We start from the raw sequence: 18,071 nt of genomic DNA on the forward strand, positions 1-18,071 counted from the left end.
TGTTGCAGAGGAACTTTTTAAAGTGTTGAAGAGCAAAGATGTCAGCTTGAGGATTAAGGTGCGCCTGAACCAAGCCATGGTATTTTCAATAACCTCGTATGGCTGTGAAAGTTGAACAGTGAATAAGGAAGATCATAGAAGAATTGATGCCTTTGAATTGTGGTGTTGGAGGAGAATATTAAAAGTGTCATGGACTACCAAAAGAACCAATAGATCTGTTTTGGAAGAAGTGCAGCCAGAATGCTCCTTGGAGGCCATGATGGCTAAGCTCCGTCTCTCATACTTTGGAAATATTGTCCAGAGGGAACAGTCGCTGGAGAAGGATGTCATGCTGGGTAAGGTGTAGGATCAGAGAAAAAGAGGAAGACCCTCACCGAGATGGATCGGCCAGGTGGCATCATTGATGGTGTCAAGTGTGGCAGCGGTAGTGAGGTTGGCCCAGGATTGAACATTGTTTCCTTATGTTGTGCATGGGGTCACTATGAGTTGGTTCTGACTCAATGGCACCTGACAACAGCAACAAGGCAAGGGAAATCAGCCCATCAAAGAAAACCCTCTTCTAGAACTGAAAGTTAAAGCGAACCTGTGAGTTGTATGCATGCTATGGCTACCTGGGTCTACATGTCAGTGGAATTGGGGGAAATGCCGCAATGAAGATACTGGCTGAGTTTGGATATGTTCTATGGGCAACTCTTGACCTTGAGGTAAGAGGAGAGGGAATTCTGGCTGGTGTGAAGTTTAAGGACTTACATGAATTCCTGAGCCCATGAATACTAACATATCCCATGGGGTTTAGGGCTGAAAGTAAAGGAGCCAGCTGCTTTGAAATGCAGGGTGGTTTTCCCCATTTGCAGCTGGTACCCATTTTACCTAGCTTGGATGGCTAGGGCTGAGCTGACCAAAACCTGACCAGATAAAGATAAAAATGTTAGATACTCTGAGCAAGACAAATGCTACAATTTGATGAACTGGACTTTTTCTTATACTCAACTTTTTCAGTTGCTCAAAAATTCCATCAAGTGGGAGATCCTTCAGACCAATGAACAAACTTTTTCCTCAGTGTACTGGATTGATTGTTGTTGTTAGGTACCATCAAGTGAGTACCGACCCATAGCGACCTTATGCACAGCAGTATGATTCTGGGCCAACCTCACTACTGTTGCCACGCTTAAGTCCATCGATGCTGCTACTTGGCCAATCCATCTCACTGGGGGTATTCTTCTTTTTCTCTGACCCTCCACCTTACCAAACATAAGATCCTTCTCCAGTGACCGGTCCCTTCTGGCAATATGTCCAAAGTATGAGAGATGAAGTTTGGCCATCTTGGCCTCCAAGGAGCACTCTGGCTGCACTTCTTCCAACACAGATCTGTTTGTTCTTTTGGCAGTCCGTGGCACTTTCAATATTCTCCTCCAACACCATAACTCAAAAGCATCAATTCTTCTACGTTCTTCCTTATTCACTGTCCAGCTTTCGCATGCATATGAGGTTATTGAAAATACCATGGTTTGGGTCAGGCACACCTTAGTCTTCAAGCTGACATCTTTGCTCTTCAACACTTTAAAAAGGTCTTGTGCAGCAGATTGCCTAATGCAATATGTCCTTTGATTTCATGACTGCTGCTTCCATGAGTGTTGATAGTTGATCCAATAAGAATGAAGTCCTTGACAACTTCAATCTTTTCTCTGTTGATAAGAATGTTGTTTATTGGTCCAGTGGTGACGATTTTTGTTTTCTTTACATTGAGATGTAATTCATACTGAAAGCTATACTCTTTGATCTTCATCAGTAAATGTTTTAAGTCCTCTTCACTTTCAGCAAGCAGGGTTGATATGCAAGCAACCTGCATATCACAGGTTGTTAATGAGCCTTCCTCCAATCCTGATGCTACATTTTTCTTCATATAACCCAGCTTCTCAGATTATTTGCTCAATATACAGGTTGAATAAGTATGGTGAAAGAATACAACCTTGTTGCACACCTTTTTCAATAGGGATGGGTAATTTAGACATTGGTTATCAAAAATGGGAGGGGGGACTATAAAGGAATGAAGTGGTTGGCTTACAAGCTTTCACAGGTGTGCTTGTTTTAGAATGTAGGGACCAAGAAGAATCCCTACTGAATAGTTTCCTCTTTTCCAGATGGGTTTTGTGAATGAGGGTGAGGGATGATTCTGACAGGATTTTATTATTTCAACTGTGAGTAACTGTTAGGAGGATTAGTTGTGATTGTCAAACTGTAATTATAGAAGATGTGTAATGAAAAGGAGGGAGTAGCTATACTTCATTTTAGGAATAGACTATCCTAGGTCCATTATGAAGGAAGAGCATGAGTGGAGCATGGAATCCCTATCTGGAAAAGTATCGACAGCAGAGATGGCAGCACAAGTGATGGCATGGAAAGACAAAAACAGATTTAAAATCAAAGGATGGAAAAATATATCATTTTAATGGCAATAAAAAACAAGCAGAAGTAGCAACATTAATTTTTGATAAAATAGAAATTTTATCAGAAATTTCTATTTGAGGCAAAAATCAACATAAGGGACAAAGAAGTACATTATTTCATGATTAAAGGGTCAATTAAACAAGAGAACATAATAAATATCTATATTTTTTATCATAATAAATATCTATACTCCTAAATATAAATAAACATAACCATAATAAATATCTATACTACCAATAAAAGATCTTCAAAATACATAAATCAAATTCTAAAAGAATTGAAGGAAAAAATAGACAACTCTACAACATTAATAGAGTTTTTAATACACCACTTTCGGTGATGTACAGAACAACTAAAAAGAAACTCAACAAAGACACAGTGAACTAAACAATACAATCAGCCAACTTGACCTCATAAGCTTATGTTGTTGTTGTGAAGTGCAGTCGAGTCGGTTCTGACCTATAGAGACACGGTAGAGGCTTTCCAAGGAGCAGCTATTGAGCTTGAACCACCAACCTTTCAGTTCAAATGGCTTTGCATTCTGGCGCATTAACCCACAGCACCACACCAGAAGTCCCATAAGCTTATACAGAGCACTTACAGAGCACTAATCCCAACAACAGCATAATATACATTCTTTTCCAGTACACATGGAACATTCTCCAGATAGTGTCTTAAATCTTTTTGTTGTTGTTAGGTGTCATCGAGTCAGCACTGACTCATAGTGACCCTATGCTCAGTAGAATAAAACTGCTCAGTCCTGTACCAACTTCAAAATTGTTACTACACTTGAGCTACCACTGTGCAAATCCATATTATCGTGTCTTCCTCTTTTTCTCCCATCCACTACCTTACCAAACATGATGTCCTTCTCCAGGGACTGGGACCTCCTGATAATATGTTTCAAGTATAAGAGAAAAAGTCTGGTGATCCTAGCTTGCAAGGTACATTCTGGGCATACTTCTTCCAAAAGAGATTGGTTTGTTCTTTTGGCAATCCATGGAACTTTTAATATTCTCCAACACTATAACTTAAATGCATCAATTCTTTATTCACTGTCCAACTTTCACATGCATATGAGGTTATTGAAAATTCTGAGGCTTGGGTCATAAATATATTTTATTAAGTGAGCATGCCTTCAATACAGGTAAAAGCATCACTAAATAAGAAAATTGTAAATATCTTTGCTCTTGAATACCTTAAAGTGATCTTGTGCAGCAGATTTGCTCAATGCAATACATCATTTTATTTCTTGACTGCTGCTTCCATGAATGTTAATGGTTGATCTGAGCAAAATGAAGTATTTGACAACTTCAATCTTTTCTGCATTTACCTTGATGTTACTTATTGATTCAGTGGTGAGGATTTTTGTTTTCTTTACATTGAGGGGCAAACTATACCTAAGGCTGTGGCCTTTGATCATCAGTTGTAGGTATTTTAAGTACTCCTTGCTTTTAGCAAGCAAGGATTTATCAACTGCATATTATAGGTTGTTATTAAGTCTTCCTCCAGTCCTGATGCCATGTTCTTCTTCATATAATCCAGCTTCTTGTGCTCAGCATACAGATTAAATAAGTATGGTGAAAGAATACAAGCCTGGTGCACATCTTTCCTAATTGTAAATCATTCAGTGTTTAAAAGAGTCACTGTAACCAAAAAGAAGTGGTCAATGTTCAACCATTTCTATAGGTAGCATATGACCAAGAACCAATGGTACTGACAGTAGAAGTTCAAGTAACACTGAAGACATTGGCCAAGAACAAGACTCAGGGAATTCATAGATTATAAATTGAAATCTTTCAACAAACTGATGCAGAACTGGCAGTGCTCATTCATTTCTACCAAGAAATTTGGAAAACAGCCTCCTGGCCAACTGATTGAAAGACATCCATATTTGTGCCCATTGCAAAAACAGGTGACCCAACAGAATTCAAAAATTATCAGACAATATCATTAATATCACATCCAAGTAAAATTTTGCTAAAGAAAATTCAAAAGTGGCAGTAACAGTACATTGACAGTGAACTGCCAGAATTTTAAGCCAGAGTCAAACTAGGATGTGGAATGAGGAATATCTTGTTGATGTCAGATGGATCTTAGTTGAAAATAGAGAATACCAGAAAGACATTTACCTGTGCTTTATTAACTATGCAAAGGATTTCAGATGTCTGGATTATGACAAGCTATGAATAACACTATAGAGAATGAGTATTCTGTAACACTTAATTGTGGTCATGAGAAACCTGAACATAGACCAAGAGGTAGTCTTTCAAAGAGACCAAGGGTATACTGGATGACTTAAAATTAGGAAAGGTGTATGCCAGGGTTGTATTCTTTCATCATACTGCACACTATGCATGATGAGCAAATAATAGAAGAAGTTGGATTATATGAAGAAGAACATAGCATCAGGATTGGAGGAAGGCTCATTAACAACCTGTGATATATAAGTCATAACAACTTTCTTGCTGAAAATGAAGAGGATTTAAAATACTTACTGATGAAGATTGAAGACCACAGCTTACCATATGAGTCGCACCTCAGTGTAAAGAAAACAAAAATCCTCACAACTGGACCAATAAATAACATCATGATAAATAGTGAAAAGATTTAAGTTGTCAAAAACTTCGTTATTCTTGGATCCACCATCAATACTCATTAAAGTAGTAGTTTAAAAATCAAACAACATATTGAATTAGACAAATCTGCTGCACAGGACCTATTTAAAGTGTTCAAGAGCAGAGTTTGAGGACTAAGGTGTACTTGACCCAAGACATGGTATTTTCAGTAGCCTCATATGCAGGTGAAAGTTTGACAATGAATAAGGAAGACCATAGAAGAATTAATGCATTTGAGTTATAGTTTTGGACAGTATATTAAAGTACCATAGACTGCTAGAATAACAAACAAATCTGTGTTGGAAGAAGCACAGCCAGAATACTCCTTACCTCATACATACTATCAGGAGTCCCTGCAGAAGGACACCACACTTTGATCATACTAAAGAGGGAGACCCCCTAATGAGATGGATTAGCATAGCGTTATCAGCAATGGCCTTAAGCATAACAACCATTAGGTGAGGTTGCCATAGGACCAGGTCAATGTTTCATTCTATTTTGCACAAGTTTCATGAATCAGAACCAACTGGATAGTACTTAAAAACAACAAGAACAGCAAGCAAAAAACAAACAGCCCAATATACAAATAGGCAAAGGACATGAACAGATGCATCACCAAAAACTTTCATATAGCCAATCAACAAATGTTCATGATTATTAATTAGCCTTTAAAGAGATGTAAAACAATACCCCAAAAGTAAGATAAAAGTTCTAAAAAACAGGAAACAATAAATTGTTGCAAGGGTGTGGAGAGACTGGGACCCTATTCCATTACTGGAAGGATTGTAAAATGATATAGCCACCATGGAAATTGGCATGTTACTTCCTCAAAAAAGTAGAAAATAGAAATGCCATATGACCCAGAAATCCTTCTACCTGGCATAAATATACAAGAAATAAGATCCATGATATAAGTTGACTAAGCATAGCAACAAAAAGATAAGACAACCTAAATGTCCAGAAATGGAAGAATGGATAAACAAACTTTGGTATATACACACAATTGAATACAATGCTATACTGAAGAATAATGATGAATCTGTGAAACACCTCATAACATAGATGAACCTGGAAGACAATATGCTGAATGAAATTAGTCAATCACAAAAGGACAATATTATTCGAAACCACTATTATAAATACCCAAGAAAAGGTTTTCATGAAGAAAGAAACATTATTTTATGGTTACCAGGGTAGAAGGGAAGGAAGAGTAATTCACTGACTAAAGGGTAGACAAATGTTAAGTCAGGTGACGACAAGGAGGGAAATATACAAGAAGAAAGAGGGTGGCAGGAGAATGATGAAGACAGGTGAAGATACAGTGTTCAAGGATTAAAGGGGTTAGAAGTAAATACTGTTATATACACAACCCTGCAACAACAGTGTTCTTATGGTAGATACATAGGCAGATACAGAGGTTAAACAGGTATGGGTGGGAGAGTGGGTGCATACCCACAAATATATAAGGGTTTGAAGGAGGCAATTTGTACATGGGTATTTACCTTTGCTGCAAATACAAAATGAGGAAAATGTCTTAGATATTATCAAACTTCTTAAGGCAATGAGTTGCTGTGCCTGGGGGTTCAGGGCCATAGTCTCCGGGAACACCATGGTCAATTGGCATAGCATAGTCCACAAAGACAGTGTTCTAAATCCTACTTTGGTAAGTAACAACTATGAACTTCAAAGCTCATGAGTGGCCATTTAAGTTACAACTATTGGTCTTTCCAGTAGGAGGAATAATAGTGATTAAAATTAAAGAAATTTGGAATCAACTAGCCCATTGTACCATTGGAGCTGGTGAACAGCAGTCATCTTAACTTGGAGATCCCAAAAACTAGAGGATCCCTGGCTACCATGATCAACTACTTTGAAAAGTATCACATTGGAAAGTCCTGAATAGGGTGGAAGAAAATGTGGAAGAAAACTCAAAATTATAAAGAAAAAAACAAAAACAAAATCAAAACAGGGCTTATAGTAAGAAAGAGACCTGAGAAACCCAAGATTATGGTCTTCAATAACCTTCAGGTATGGAACAGATCTAACCATATGACACAATTTTCAGTCAAGTGGTAGGGAGATATATAGGTGTGACAACAACACTAGTAAGGTATGCTCACCATGGAATTCTCAGTCACTCAAGATAAAAAGGCAATATTTACCTAAGGACAAAGAAGTGATGGAAAGTAGGGTAAAATGGAAATAGGAACCATAGGGAGGAAGTAGGATAACTGCTGTTACATGGAGGATATTGCATTCATAGGGTGCAACACAGTGTATGATTTGTTGAATATAAAGCTGATGATCTTCTCTGTAAATTTTCATACAATTAAAAGCTGTTGTTGTTGTTTTAAAAAGATGCATCCTATAAGTATTTGTGATTGGAAACAAAGAGGAAGGATTAGTAGTTGGAAAATGACCCTGGAGATAGAAATAATGCTTGAGATTGCATGATAGATTTTTGCAAGACCAATGACTGCCTTAATCATTGAAAAATATCTTATTTTAACAATATAACAGGTAACCAACACATGAACCTCATCACATGGAATACACAGGTATCAAATTAATTACATCTGTGGAAATAAAGGATGGAGGATCCCAATTTCATGAGCCTAAACAAGCCCAGAGGCTGACTATGAAACCATCAGTTGCTCAGATGTAAATTTAGGCTAAAGTTGAAAAAAATGAAACAATCCATAAGAGCCAAAATATGACCTTAAATATATCTCACCTCAGTTTATAAACCATTTCAAGAACATTAGACACTAATGACCAAAGACCAGAAAAGTTATAGGATAACATACAAAAATTCATGCATTAAGAAAAAGGTTATTAAAAAGACAGGAATGAATGAAAAGATCAAAAAGTATGTCTGAAATGACTCTGAAACTTGATCTTAAATATAGAGAAGCTAAAGCAACTGGAAGAAATGTGGAAGTAAAAGAGGTGAACAGAAGATTTCAAAGGGCAGCTCAAGAAGACAAAGTCAGGTATTATAAGGAAATGTGCAAATATCTGAAGTAAGAAAACTAAAAGGGAAGAACATGCTCAGCATTTATCAAATCTCAGCATTTATCAGCATTTATCAAAAATCGGACCACTGGTTGCAATACTTAAAAATTCTATTGGAAAAAATATTGAATGATGCAAAAAGCATCAAAAAAGATGGAATGAATACACAGTCATTGTACCAAAAAGAAATTGATGATGTTCAATGATTTCAATATGTACCTTTGATCAAAAACCAATAGTACTAAAAGAAGATGTCTAAGCTGCACTGAAGACATTGGCAAACAGCAAGGCACTGGGAATTGACAGAACCAATTGCCATGTTTCAACATACTGATGCAGTGTTGAAGGTGCACACTTATCTATGCCATGAAATTTGAAAGACAGTTACCTGGCCAACCAACTGGAAGAAATCCCAATTAGTGCCCATTCCAAAAAAGGTGACCTAATGCAATGCAGAAAATCATCATTCATTATCATTAATATCACATTCAAAGAAAAATTTTCTGAAGAAATTTAAAAGATAATTGTAGCAGTACATCAAGAGGGAGCTGTCAGAAATTCAAGCTGTATTAAGAGATTGTGGAAGAAGGGATAATCATTGCTGAAGCCAGATGGGTCTGGACTGAAAGCAGAAAATAGCAGTAAAAATGTTTTATTGTCTATACAAATTATCTCAACTGGGTGTTTCATAACAAACTACAGGTAACATTGCAAAATATGAGTATTGTTGTTGCTTTTAAGTGCTTTCGAGTCAGTTCCAACTCATAGAAACCCTGTATCGAGTTTCCAAGGAGGAGCTAGTGAGCTTGAACTGCTGACTTTGCGGCTCAAACCAACCTTGCAGTCCAGTGCATTAACCTACAGCATCATGCCAATATTACGGAACCCTTATTTTTGTTCATGAGGAAACTGTACATAGACCAAAATTGTACAGAGAAAGGAGATGAATGGTTTAAAATCAGGAAAGGTGCATGCCAGGGTTTTATCCTTTCACTATACTTAATAAACCTATATGTTGAGCAAACCTGGATTATATGAAGTAGAACTTGGCTTCAGGACTGTAATAAGGCTCATTAGTTGCCTGCATTATACAAACTACACAACCTGGCTTGCAATAAATCAAGAGGAATTGAAATGCTTGCTGATGAAGATCAAAGACTACGAATTTAGGTATGGATTGCACCTCAAGATTAAAAAAAAAAAAAGAAGAAGAAGAAAATCCATACAACTTCACCAACAAATAGCAGAAATTTTCAAAGGACAACTCAAGGAGACAAAGTGAAGTATTATAGTGAAATATGCAATAACCTAGAGTTAGAAAACCAAAAGAAAAGAATATGTTCAGTATTTCTCAGCCTGAAAGAATTTATGAAAACATTTAAAGCCTCAGGTTGCCATTATCAAAGGACTAAAATAGTGAATGATGTTGGTAACACCAGCTGCTCACAAATCTATGCAAAGAAATTTTAAGGACGGATACCTGGCCACCCTGTTGGAAGAGATCCATATTTGTACCCATTCCAAAGAAAGGTGACCCAATGGAATGCGGAAATCATATATGTATATATTATCTATATCACATGCAAGTAAATTTTGCTGAAGATAATTAAAAAATGGTTGTAACAGTGCATCAACAGAGAACTACCAGAAATCCAAGCTAGATTCAGAAGAGAACATGGAACAAGGGATATCATTGTTGATATCAGATGGATCTTGGTTTAAAGCAGAGATTACCAGACAGATGTTTACTTGAGCTTAAGTAAAGGGTTTAGACTGTTATCATAACAAACTACAGATAATAACATTGTGAAGACTGGGTATTCCAGAACATTTCATTGAGCTCATGAGGAACCTATACATAGACCAAGATGCAGGCATTCGAACACAACATTGGGATACTGAGTGGTTAAAATCAGGGGAGATGTGTGCCAGTATTATAGTCTTCCACCATGCTTATTAGATCCGTATGCTGAGCAAATAAATGAAGAAACTGGATTGCATGAAGAAGAATGTGGCATCAGGATTGAAGGAGACTCTTAAACAACCCGTGATATGTAGATTATACAGCTTGATTACTAGAAGTGAAGATGACTTAAAATATTTATTGCTGAATATCAAAGCCTTCAATATGGATTACACCTCAATATAAAGAAAACAGAAATCCTCACAAATGGACCTATGAATAGCATCATGATAAATGGAGATAAGATTGAAATTGTTGAAGACTGCATTATGTTTGGATCCACAATCAATACTCATAGAAGCAGCAGCTAAGAAATCAAATGACATATTGTATTAGGCACACCAGCTGTACAAGGCCTCTTTAAAGTGTTAAAGAACAAAGATAACAGTTTGAGGACTAAGGTACACCTGAACCAAACCATGGCGTTTTCAGTTTCCTCATATGTCTGTGAAAGTTGGACAGTGAATAAACAAGGTCATAGAGAAATAGATGCATTGGAATTATGTTGGAGAATAACAAATCTGTCATGAAAAAGTGCAGCCAGGATTCTCAGAAGAAAGGATAGGAGACTTCATCTCTCTTACTTTAGACATATTGTCCAGAGGGACCAGTCATGCTGGATAAAGTGGAGGGTCATTGTAAAAGAGGAAGATTCTTCCTGAGATGGATTGACACATTGGTAACAGTGGGCTGAAATGTAACAACTGTGAAGAGGGCGCAAGACTTGGCAGCATTTCATTCTCTTGTACATAGGGTCTCTATGAGTTGGAATTGACACCTAACAGCAACAATTTCACTCTGTAGCTTCCAATTTTATTCTGGATTTTAGGTATTTCCCAGTTTCTGTTATACTGTGGATTTTTTTATTGTTTTGAATTCTTTATGGACTTTGGAATTTCTTTGACCTCTATTATGCACAAAAAGGCAGCTACAACCCCTGCTTTTAAAAATGTGCAAATGAATTAATCACATTGTTCACAAAGTAAGACACTTGGCATAAATCAGGACCTACCCACATGTGTGTTTTCTAGCATTTCTATAAAAATCCAGACTCTTGTTTGTGCTTTTTTCAACTATTTTGAAACCATTTCTACTGAATAGATTCCATTTATCCCTCTAGATTTCTTTTCTACTCTTCTTCACCTTACTCTCTTTTTCCTCAAGAAACTGACCTCTATGGACTATAAAAACAAATAAACAACCAAAACAACAACAAAAATCAAATTGACTATAAATCAAGTCTATTCTAACTCACAGCAACCCTGTACAGAGTTTCTCAGTCTGTAAATCTGTATGGGATGACAAAAACTCATAATTCTCCCATGGAGCAGCTGCCGAGATTGCAATTAGCAGTACAGGAGTCCTTCTTAGTAAGGTGATAATTTGTTCTCTCAATTCCCTTTGAGTTTCACAAATGGAGCCCATCAGCAGAATCCTGAAGGCAGAAGAGACGTCTTGGCATGTTTGACCAGATTCCTTCCTGTATCGTACAAAGGCTTTGACTCCAAAGTCACACTCCTAGAAGGTGATCCTCTCCACACTGTCTTCTCTGCCTCTAGGTTCTGACAACTCTAACTTGTACTCTCCTCTCACCTTTTAATTTTATATGGGCCACAGTCTTAGCCTCATATAATCATACTTTATTTCCAGATTTAAAAGAAAAAAAAAGTTGTCTTTTTAAAACTCTCCTCAAAGTAGTATTTTACACATCCTATATGTTTCATGCCACAACCTAATTATACACTAGCCTTTTGTTCTAAGATTAGATCAATGATATATTTTTGAATGCTCATCAAATATCAACAATAGTCTATTGATAAGATAGAAGTGTTTACTGTTTACATAAGTAAAAGAGAACACTCCTCAACAATTTTAGTAGTACACTGGTGGGATAGCAAGAGAACCAGAAATTTTGTTTATGGTAGATTTTTTTTTAGTGTGAGGGTTTGTTTAGGAATGTGTTAGGATCTTGAGGGGGAATGAGTAAATATCCTGACATAACAGTTTAAGACAGACAGAAATGACAAGATGAGGTTTTTAGGAATTCAGAAAATCTGAGGGTGCTTTCTATTGAAGAGTAACTGGTTTGGGTGGAAGTTCTTACAGTAGCCAATTAAGCTATTGCCTAGTTAAAAGTCTCCTGGAAGTGTAAAGTTGTGTTAATAATTATAATGAAATCAAAAGGTCATATTAATGTAGAAATTAAGCTGTATGGGGTAGCTAGGGAGCTTTGGTCTTCAGTATCCAAGCTATAAAAGAATCCACAGTATAAGAGTTCTCAGTGTACTCTAAACATCCCTAGATAAATAAATACATAGTTTAAACTTCACTAAGATGGATTACCCTAACTAAACTTCCTAGACAGCAGTATTCTTGACTTTCATTCATTTTTGTTTCTTGGTCTTTTTGGTTAATAGAGCCTTTGAAATTTTTACTTCTTTTCATCTAAGACATGTAAATCAGGTATCAATTACTATTTGCCCTACCCACAAAGAACATATTCACATCAAAACAAAAGTGAGAAATGCAGACTATCAGGAAGCCATCAAAGGAGATACAGAGGAAAGGATTTATATCAGTTTGGTAAACAATTGGAATCTCCTTTATATATTAATCTGCATCAGAGACCCCTTCTCTGCCTTGTAGTCTGTGAAGGATGTCCTTGTATAGTACTGCTTCACTCATAAAATATCCACATGCACCCATTTCCATCTTCTCCTTCCTGGGTTTTTCTTTGGATCCTTGAAATTTATTCTTTTATTTTGCAAATGAGTTCACTGTAGTTCTAAATCTGTATAATAAATATTGTCAAAGTATTCAGTAATGAAGAGATTCTGCACTAACCTGGATCATCAGTGAAAAAGAAGAGACCCCCAATGAGATAGATTGGCACTGTGGCAGCAACAATGGGCTCAAGTGTAGCTAGGATTGTGAGGTTGACACAGGGTGGGAGCAGTATTTCACTCTATTATGCATAAGATCGCTATGGTTCGGTACGGATTCAATGGTACCTACCACTACCAACAACAACAACCATCTTAATAATTGAGGAACCTGAAGGCAGAAGAAAATTTCAGCTATAAATAAGAAATATAGAAACAAAATTTTATGTGAATTAATAATAATTTATTATATACATTAAGTGCTTCCATTATTATTTGGAACAATTTATTATTGATTTTAAATTAAGAAATTAGAGTACATAAAATTTTGTTTAGTTTAATTAACTACAAATGACCTTCATATTTCATTGACAGTGGGATTAGTGTCTCAGCTCTTTACTGTCTTTTAGATACACAGACTTAGTCCAACTCTATTCCATCTAATGTTTTATGGACAAATCTTCTACTGCTAGTGTTTTTATACATTTCTGTCTACTCTGCTTTTCTTGAGAAAAACAAACAGTCATCAATGCATTGTAACTACAAAAGCTATATCATTTTTTCTTATACCACAGTTCAGTGACATCTGGTTGCTAAATTGAAATTGTCCATGGTGGAAGTATTTACAAAATGGAAATTGGCAAAAAATACAAGTCAGGGATTTTGTTTGTATGTGGAATAAAGCACTGGACTGAAAAGTCAGTTTGAATCATGAGGTCGGTGGTTCAAACTCACCAATCACTCCTTGCAAATGTTATACAGAGTCACTATGAGTCAGAACTGACTTAACAGCACTTAACAAAAACAACAACCTATAACAAGAATCAAATTTCATGCCAAAAGGACATAATTGTTTTAATTAAAATAATGATTGTGTTTTCTTTTGGTAGATTTAAGTGGAAACTTAATACTAATAATTTGTTTCAAATTAGATATGAGAGAATTGAACTGTCTGTCATTTCTGCTTTCCAGTTTATCCAAACCACAAACACTCTGAAGGCATGTTATATTTCTTTGAAAACTTTTTTAGTAGCAACTGCAATTTACTGAGGACTGTTGGGGCTAACATTGTTTAATGTTTGGTTTAAATTTTATCTCATTTATAGAGTCAGGATATGCTACTAATCTGTGACTTAAAACCTGACAGCTTTATCGAGCATCATTACAGCTAGTATTTTTCACTCGGTTAATCTCACTCATCTCTGACTTCCTATATAATAGCTGGAAAATACATTAAGAATGACATATTTATGTATGTGAACACAGTTGATCAATCCATCTAGGTTGTGGGGAATGCTGACTAAGGCATAGCAGGTAAATAACTCGGAGGCTGTAAATTGAAGTCGGAAGGACCTACAAAATGAACTCTGATTTCTATAATCTTGAATACTCCTATATTACAAACAGATGTGGCAAGAATTTGGATTTAATTGCTCAAGAACACTTGATAGTGGTTTCTGTGTTTCATTCAGCTGTAAAAATTATTATGGAAATGTGTTTGCCAAATATTGGTTTGCAATGGGAATAAGAAAGAAAAAGAGAAACACAAAGTAATTCTGCTTCCTAATAATAAATACTGACAATGGCATTGAGCTTACTATGTGCTAGGTAGTATCCTAAGGGCTTTACAATACACTAGCTTATTCATTCTCCCAGCAACTCTATGAGTTAAGTATTAGATTTTCATCTTAATTTTACTAAATGAGGAATCTGAGTCATAGGAAATATAAGTGACTTGCTCAAGTTCACATAGCTATAATTAATGAAAGACCTGAGTATTAAATCTAGACAGCCCGTACTGGAGTGGGGTCTATGCTCTTGACCACAATACCTCACTGCCTCTGAGTAGACCCTTCAAGTCTAACCCTAGTGTCTTTCTGGAAAACTACAAAAAGGGACTCACTTCATGTTATATATTTTTAAATTTTTGAATTTTTATTATTCTCAAGTAACACAGGGGAATTAAAATGGTAACAGAATGTCTAATGATAACTGGAACTTCATATTTTTTATTCTAAAGAACAAAAAGTAACTATTTGAGTTTTTAAAAGACAAAGCAATGCAAATGGAATCTCACTAATATCAAGCATATTTAAGGGTTCATTTTGTTTTAATGGTTCATTTATTAAAAGACTTACTTAGCAAACCAAAATTTTTAGTGACAAAGTAAAAGACACATTTGGATTTGTTTACTATTTGGCTCAAATTCCACGGGGGCAGTTGTTGAGAAATCTAGCAGCTTTAAGTTGTTAAGAAATCTAGCAGCTCTAAATTGTAACAGGTGTGTGGTTTGCTGCTTCACTGGATTTTAACACAAATTTTACGTTTCAGTTTATGTAAAAGTATGTTGATTAGTTCTGTCTTTGTAACAGAATGATCAGGGAACTGCTCATCCACATAATCAAATCTGTTCGTAAATAAGCAAGATGTCTTAACGGTCTCATGCATCTTGATAAAAACAAAACCCACTATAATGTAAAGGCCCACCTTTGGGCATTTACAGGATAGGGGAAAGATTACATATACAACATGGTCAGACATAACTCATGGGGACAACAAATAAAAAGCTTAATCATTTGGGTCAGCAATCGCTATAAGTTATATTCATAAATATTAAAATGTAACTAACATTTTAAGACAAAGGATATAGAATATAAATCAAACAAGGTATACTTCTCAATCTCTTTAGGGTTTCTCTAACGTTAGCAAATTCTTTGTAGTTTTGGTTTACATTTAAAGTTTAGGGATATAGGGCAATGTTGTTGTTGTTGTTGTTAAGTGCCATCGAGTCAGTTCGGACCCATAGTGACCCTGCTTAGGGTTTCCGAGGAGCAGCTGGGGAGCTTGAACTGCTGACCTTGCAGTTCAAATGGCTTTGCAGTCTGGCTCATTAACCCAGCACCACACAGTTATCATTATTTATCTTATGTTTACTTCTCTTACTCCTTAAGGTCAAATATCACACTCAGATTTATTCAACAAGTAAATGTAAAAATTCTTAAGGGGTCTTGAAATATGATGTGTGAAAGAAAGCATCCTATATCCTGATTTAATGTTTTCATCATTTTTCTCTAACAAACAAGAAAATCAATACAATGCTTATGTAATTTACATTTTAACTTTATCACTACATAATACTCCCATATGTCATCTCTCTTTATTTATAAACACAAATAATCTATCTTTTCAGTACTGCTTCCCCATTGCATGAACAGTTTCTTTTATAAAAGTCAACACAAGGCCTGTCCCTAAAAACTTCAAGTTAGAGATATTTCAACTGTTTGACTTTTTAGACTTGTTAAGTCCCTCCATAAAATCGTAGAAGAATTGATGCCTTTGAGTTGTGGTGTTGGAGGAGAATACTGAAAGTGCCATGGACTGCCAAAAGAACCAATAGATCTGTTTTGGAAGAAGTACAGCCAGAGTGCTCCTTGGAGGCCAGGATGGCTAAGCTTCGTCTCTCCTACTTTGGACATATTGTCCGGAGGAAACAATCGTTGGAGAAGGATTTCATGCTGGGTAGGGTGGAGGGTCAGAGAAAAAGAGGAAGACCCCCAACGAGATGGATCAGCCAGATGGCATCATTGATGAACTCAAGTGTGGCAGCGGTAGTGAGGTTGGCCCAGGATCGGACATTATTTCGTTCTGCTGTGCATGGGGTCGCTATGAGTCGGTTCCGACTCGATGGCACCTGACAACAACAACAACAACATGTCCCTCCATAGTTCTTGATATCAATGATCACTCCTCCATTCTGTCTAGTCCCACAGTTCTGTAACTTGCTGCAACTGTTCACTAAACTCACAATTGTCCAAAGAAATGGCTCACTAAATTGTGGAGGCTGGCAAATCTCAAATCTGTAGTTCAGAGATCAGTCTGTAGGGATCATCTCACCTACATAGTCTCAGGAACTGAGGAACCCAAATCAGAAAGTTAGACAACAGGTTTTCGATGCACAAAGCGGTGGGGGCTGATGAATCAAGTCAGGAGAGTGGCCGAGAAAGTCCCAGGAACTGGCGGACAAACATAATGAGCCAGATGAAAGATCCAGGGCAAGAGAGTAAGCTTTTCCAAAAAAAAACGAATGGTGGTAATGACTTGAATGACATCCTCTACTAACATGGGGGCATTCTTAAAACTTAGATTCACTGTAATCTCAATTCTTTAGCCCCACTTTAATTTTTACTCCTTAGCAACTCATTTCAAAATGGGTCCATAATCACAGGCCTTATTTTCTTATTGCTAAGTGCCATTGAGTCAGTTCTGACTCATAGTGACCTTGTATATGGTTTCTGAGGAGCAGCTGGGTTTGCTGATCTCGTAGTTCGAAGTCCAGTGCTGATTCTACAGCACCACACCAGAAGTCCAAATCACAAGGCATAGAGATTAAGATTTACAATACATCACAAAATGGAGAAATTTGGCTAGAAGGACCATAATAGATAATAATTAGCTGTCCTGCACTTATCCACACTGACTTTGTCTACCTCTCTCCAGTTTCAAAATTTTACCCACTCCTCAAGGTGCAGTCTAATGAAACTCCCTCCTTTAACCTTAATCTTTCCTACAGTAAGAGTTACTCTCTGCTTCCTCTGAACTCATTTTGTATGCATCCCATGTTTTATTAATCCTTATATCACCATTGTTCCAAAAATTGCACCTTTCTCACCCCAGAAGAACAATCATTGTAAATTAATTCAATTCAATAAATGAGTAATGGATGAATGATGCACCTGAAAACTCAGAGGCTGTGGATTTATATCAAGTGAGTAGAGAATCTCGTTTTATACATAAAATAAAAATACAAAAATAAGGTTTTAGGATCTGGGGATTTGTTCTTGAATATCAGCAAGAGCCTATGCCATTCCATACTTTGTGTACATACAGTCCCTGACTATTTCTACCCAGTTAAATGAGTTAGAAACCTATTGTTATATTTATCTATATGTCAAGACAATGACTAACATTTACTCTCTTCAGTCCAATACTGGAAATACAAAGTGGGAATGTAGGTCAAGCACAAGAATTATGAAGAAAGACACTCCAGAAAAAAGTGTGAGATCAAAAGAGTCATATTTCTCAGGGGTTTAATTTAACAAAGTCCAGTTGGCCATTGCTGGACAGAGTATTGAAAGGACATTTTTA

Source organism: Chrysochloris asiatica, unplaced genomic scaffold (assembly GCF_000296735.1).
Source record: "Chrysochloris asiatica unplaced genomic scaffold, ChrAsi1.0 scaffold00193, whole genome shotgun sequence".
In the NCBI taxonomy this organism is placed as follows: Eukaryota; Metazoa; Chordata; class Mammalia; order Afrosoricida; family Chrysochloridae; genus Chrysochloris; species Chrysochloris asiatica.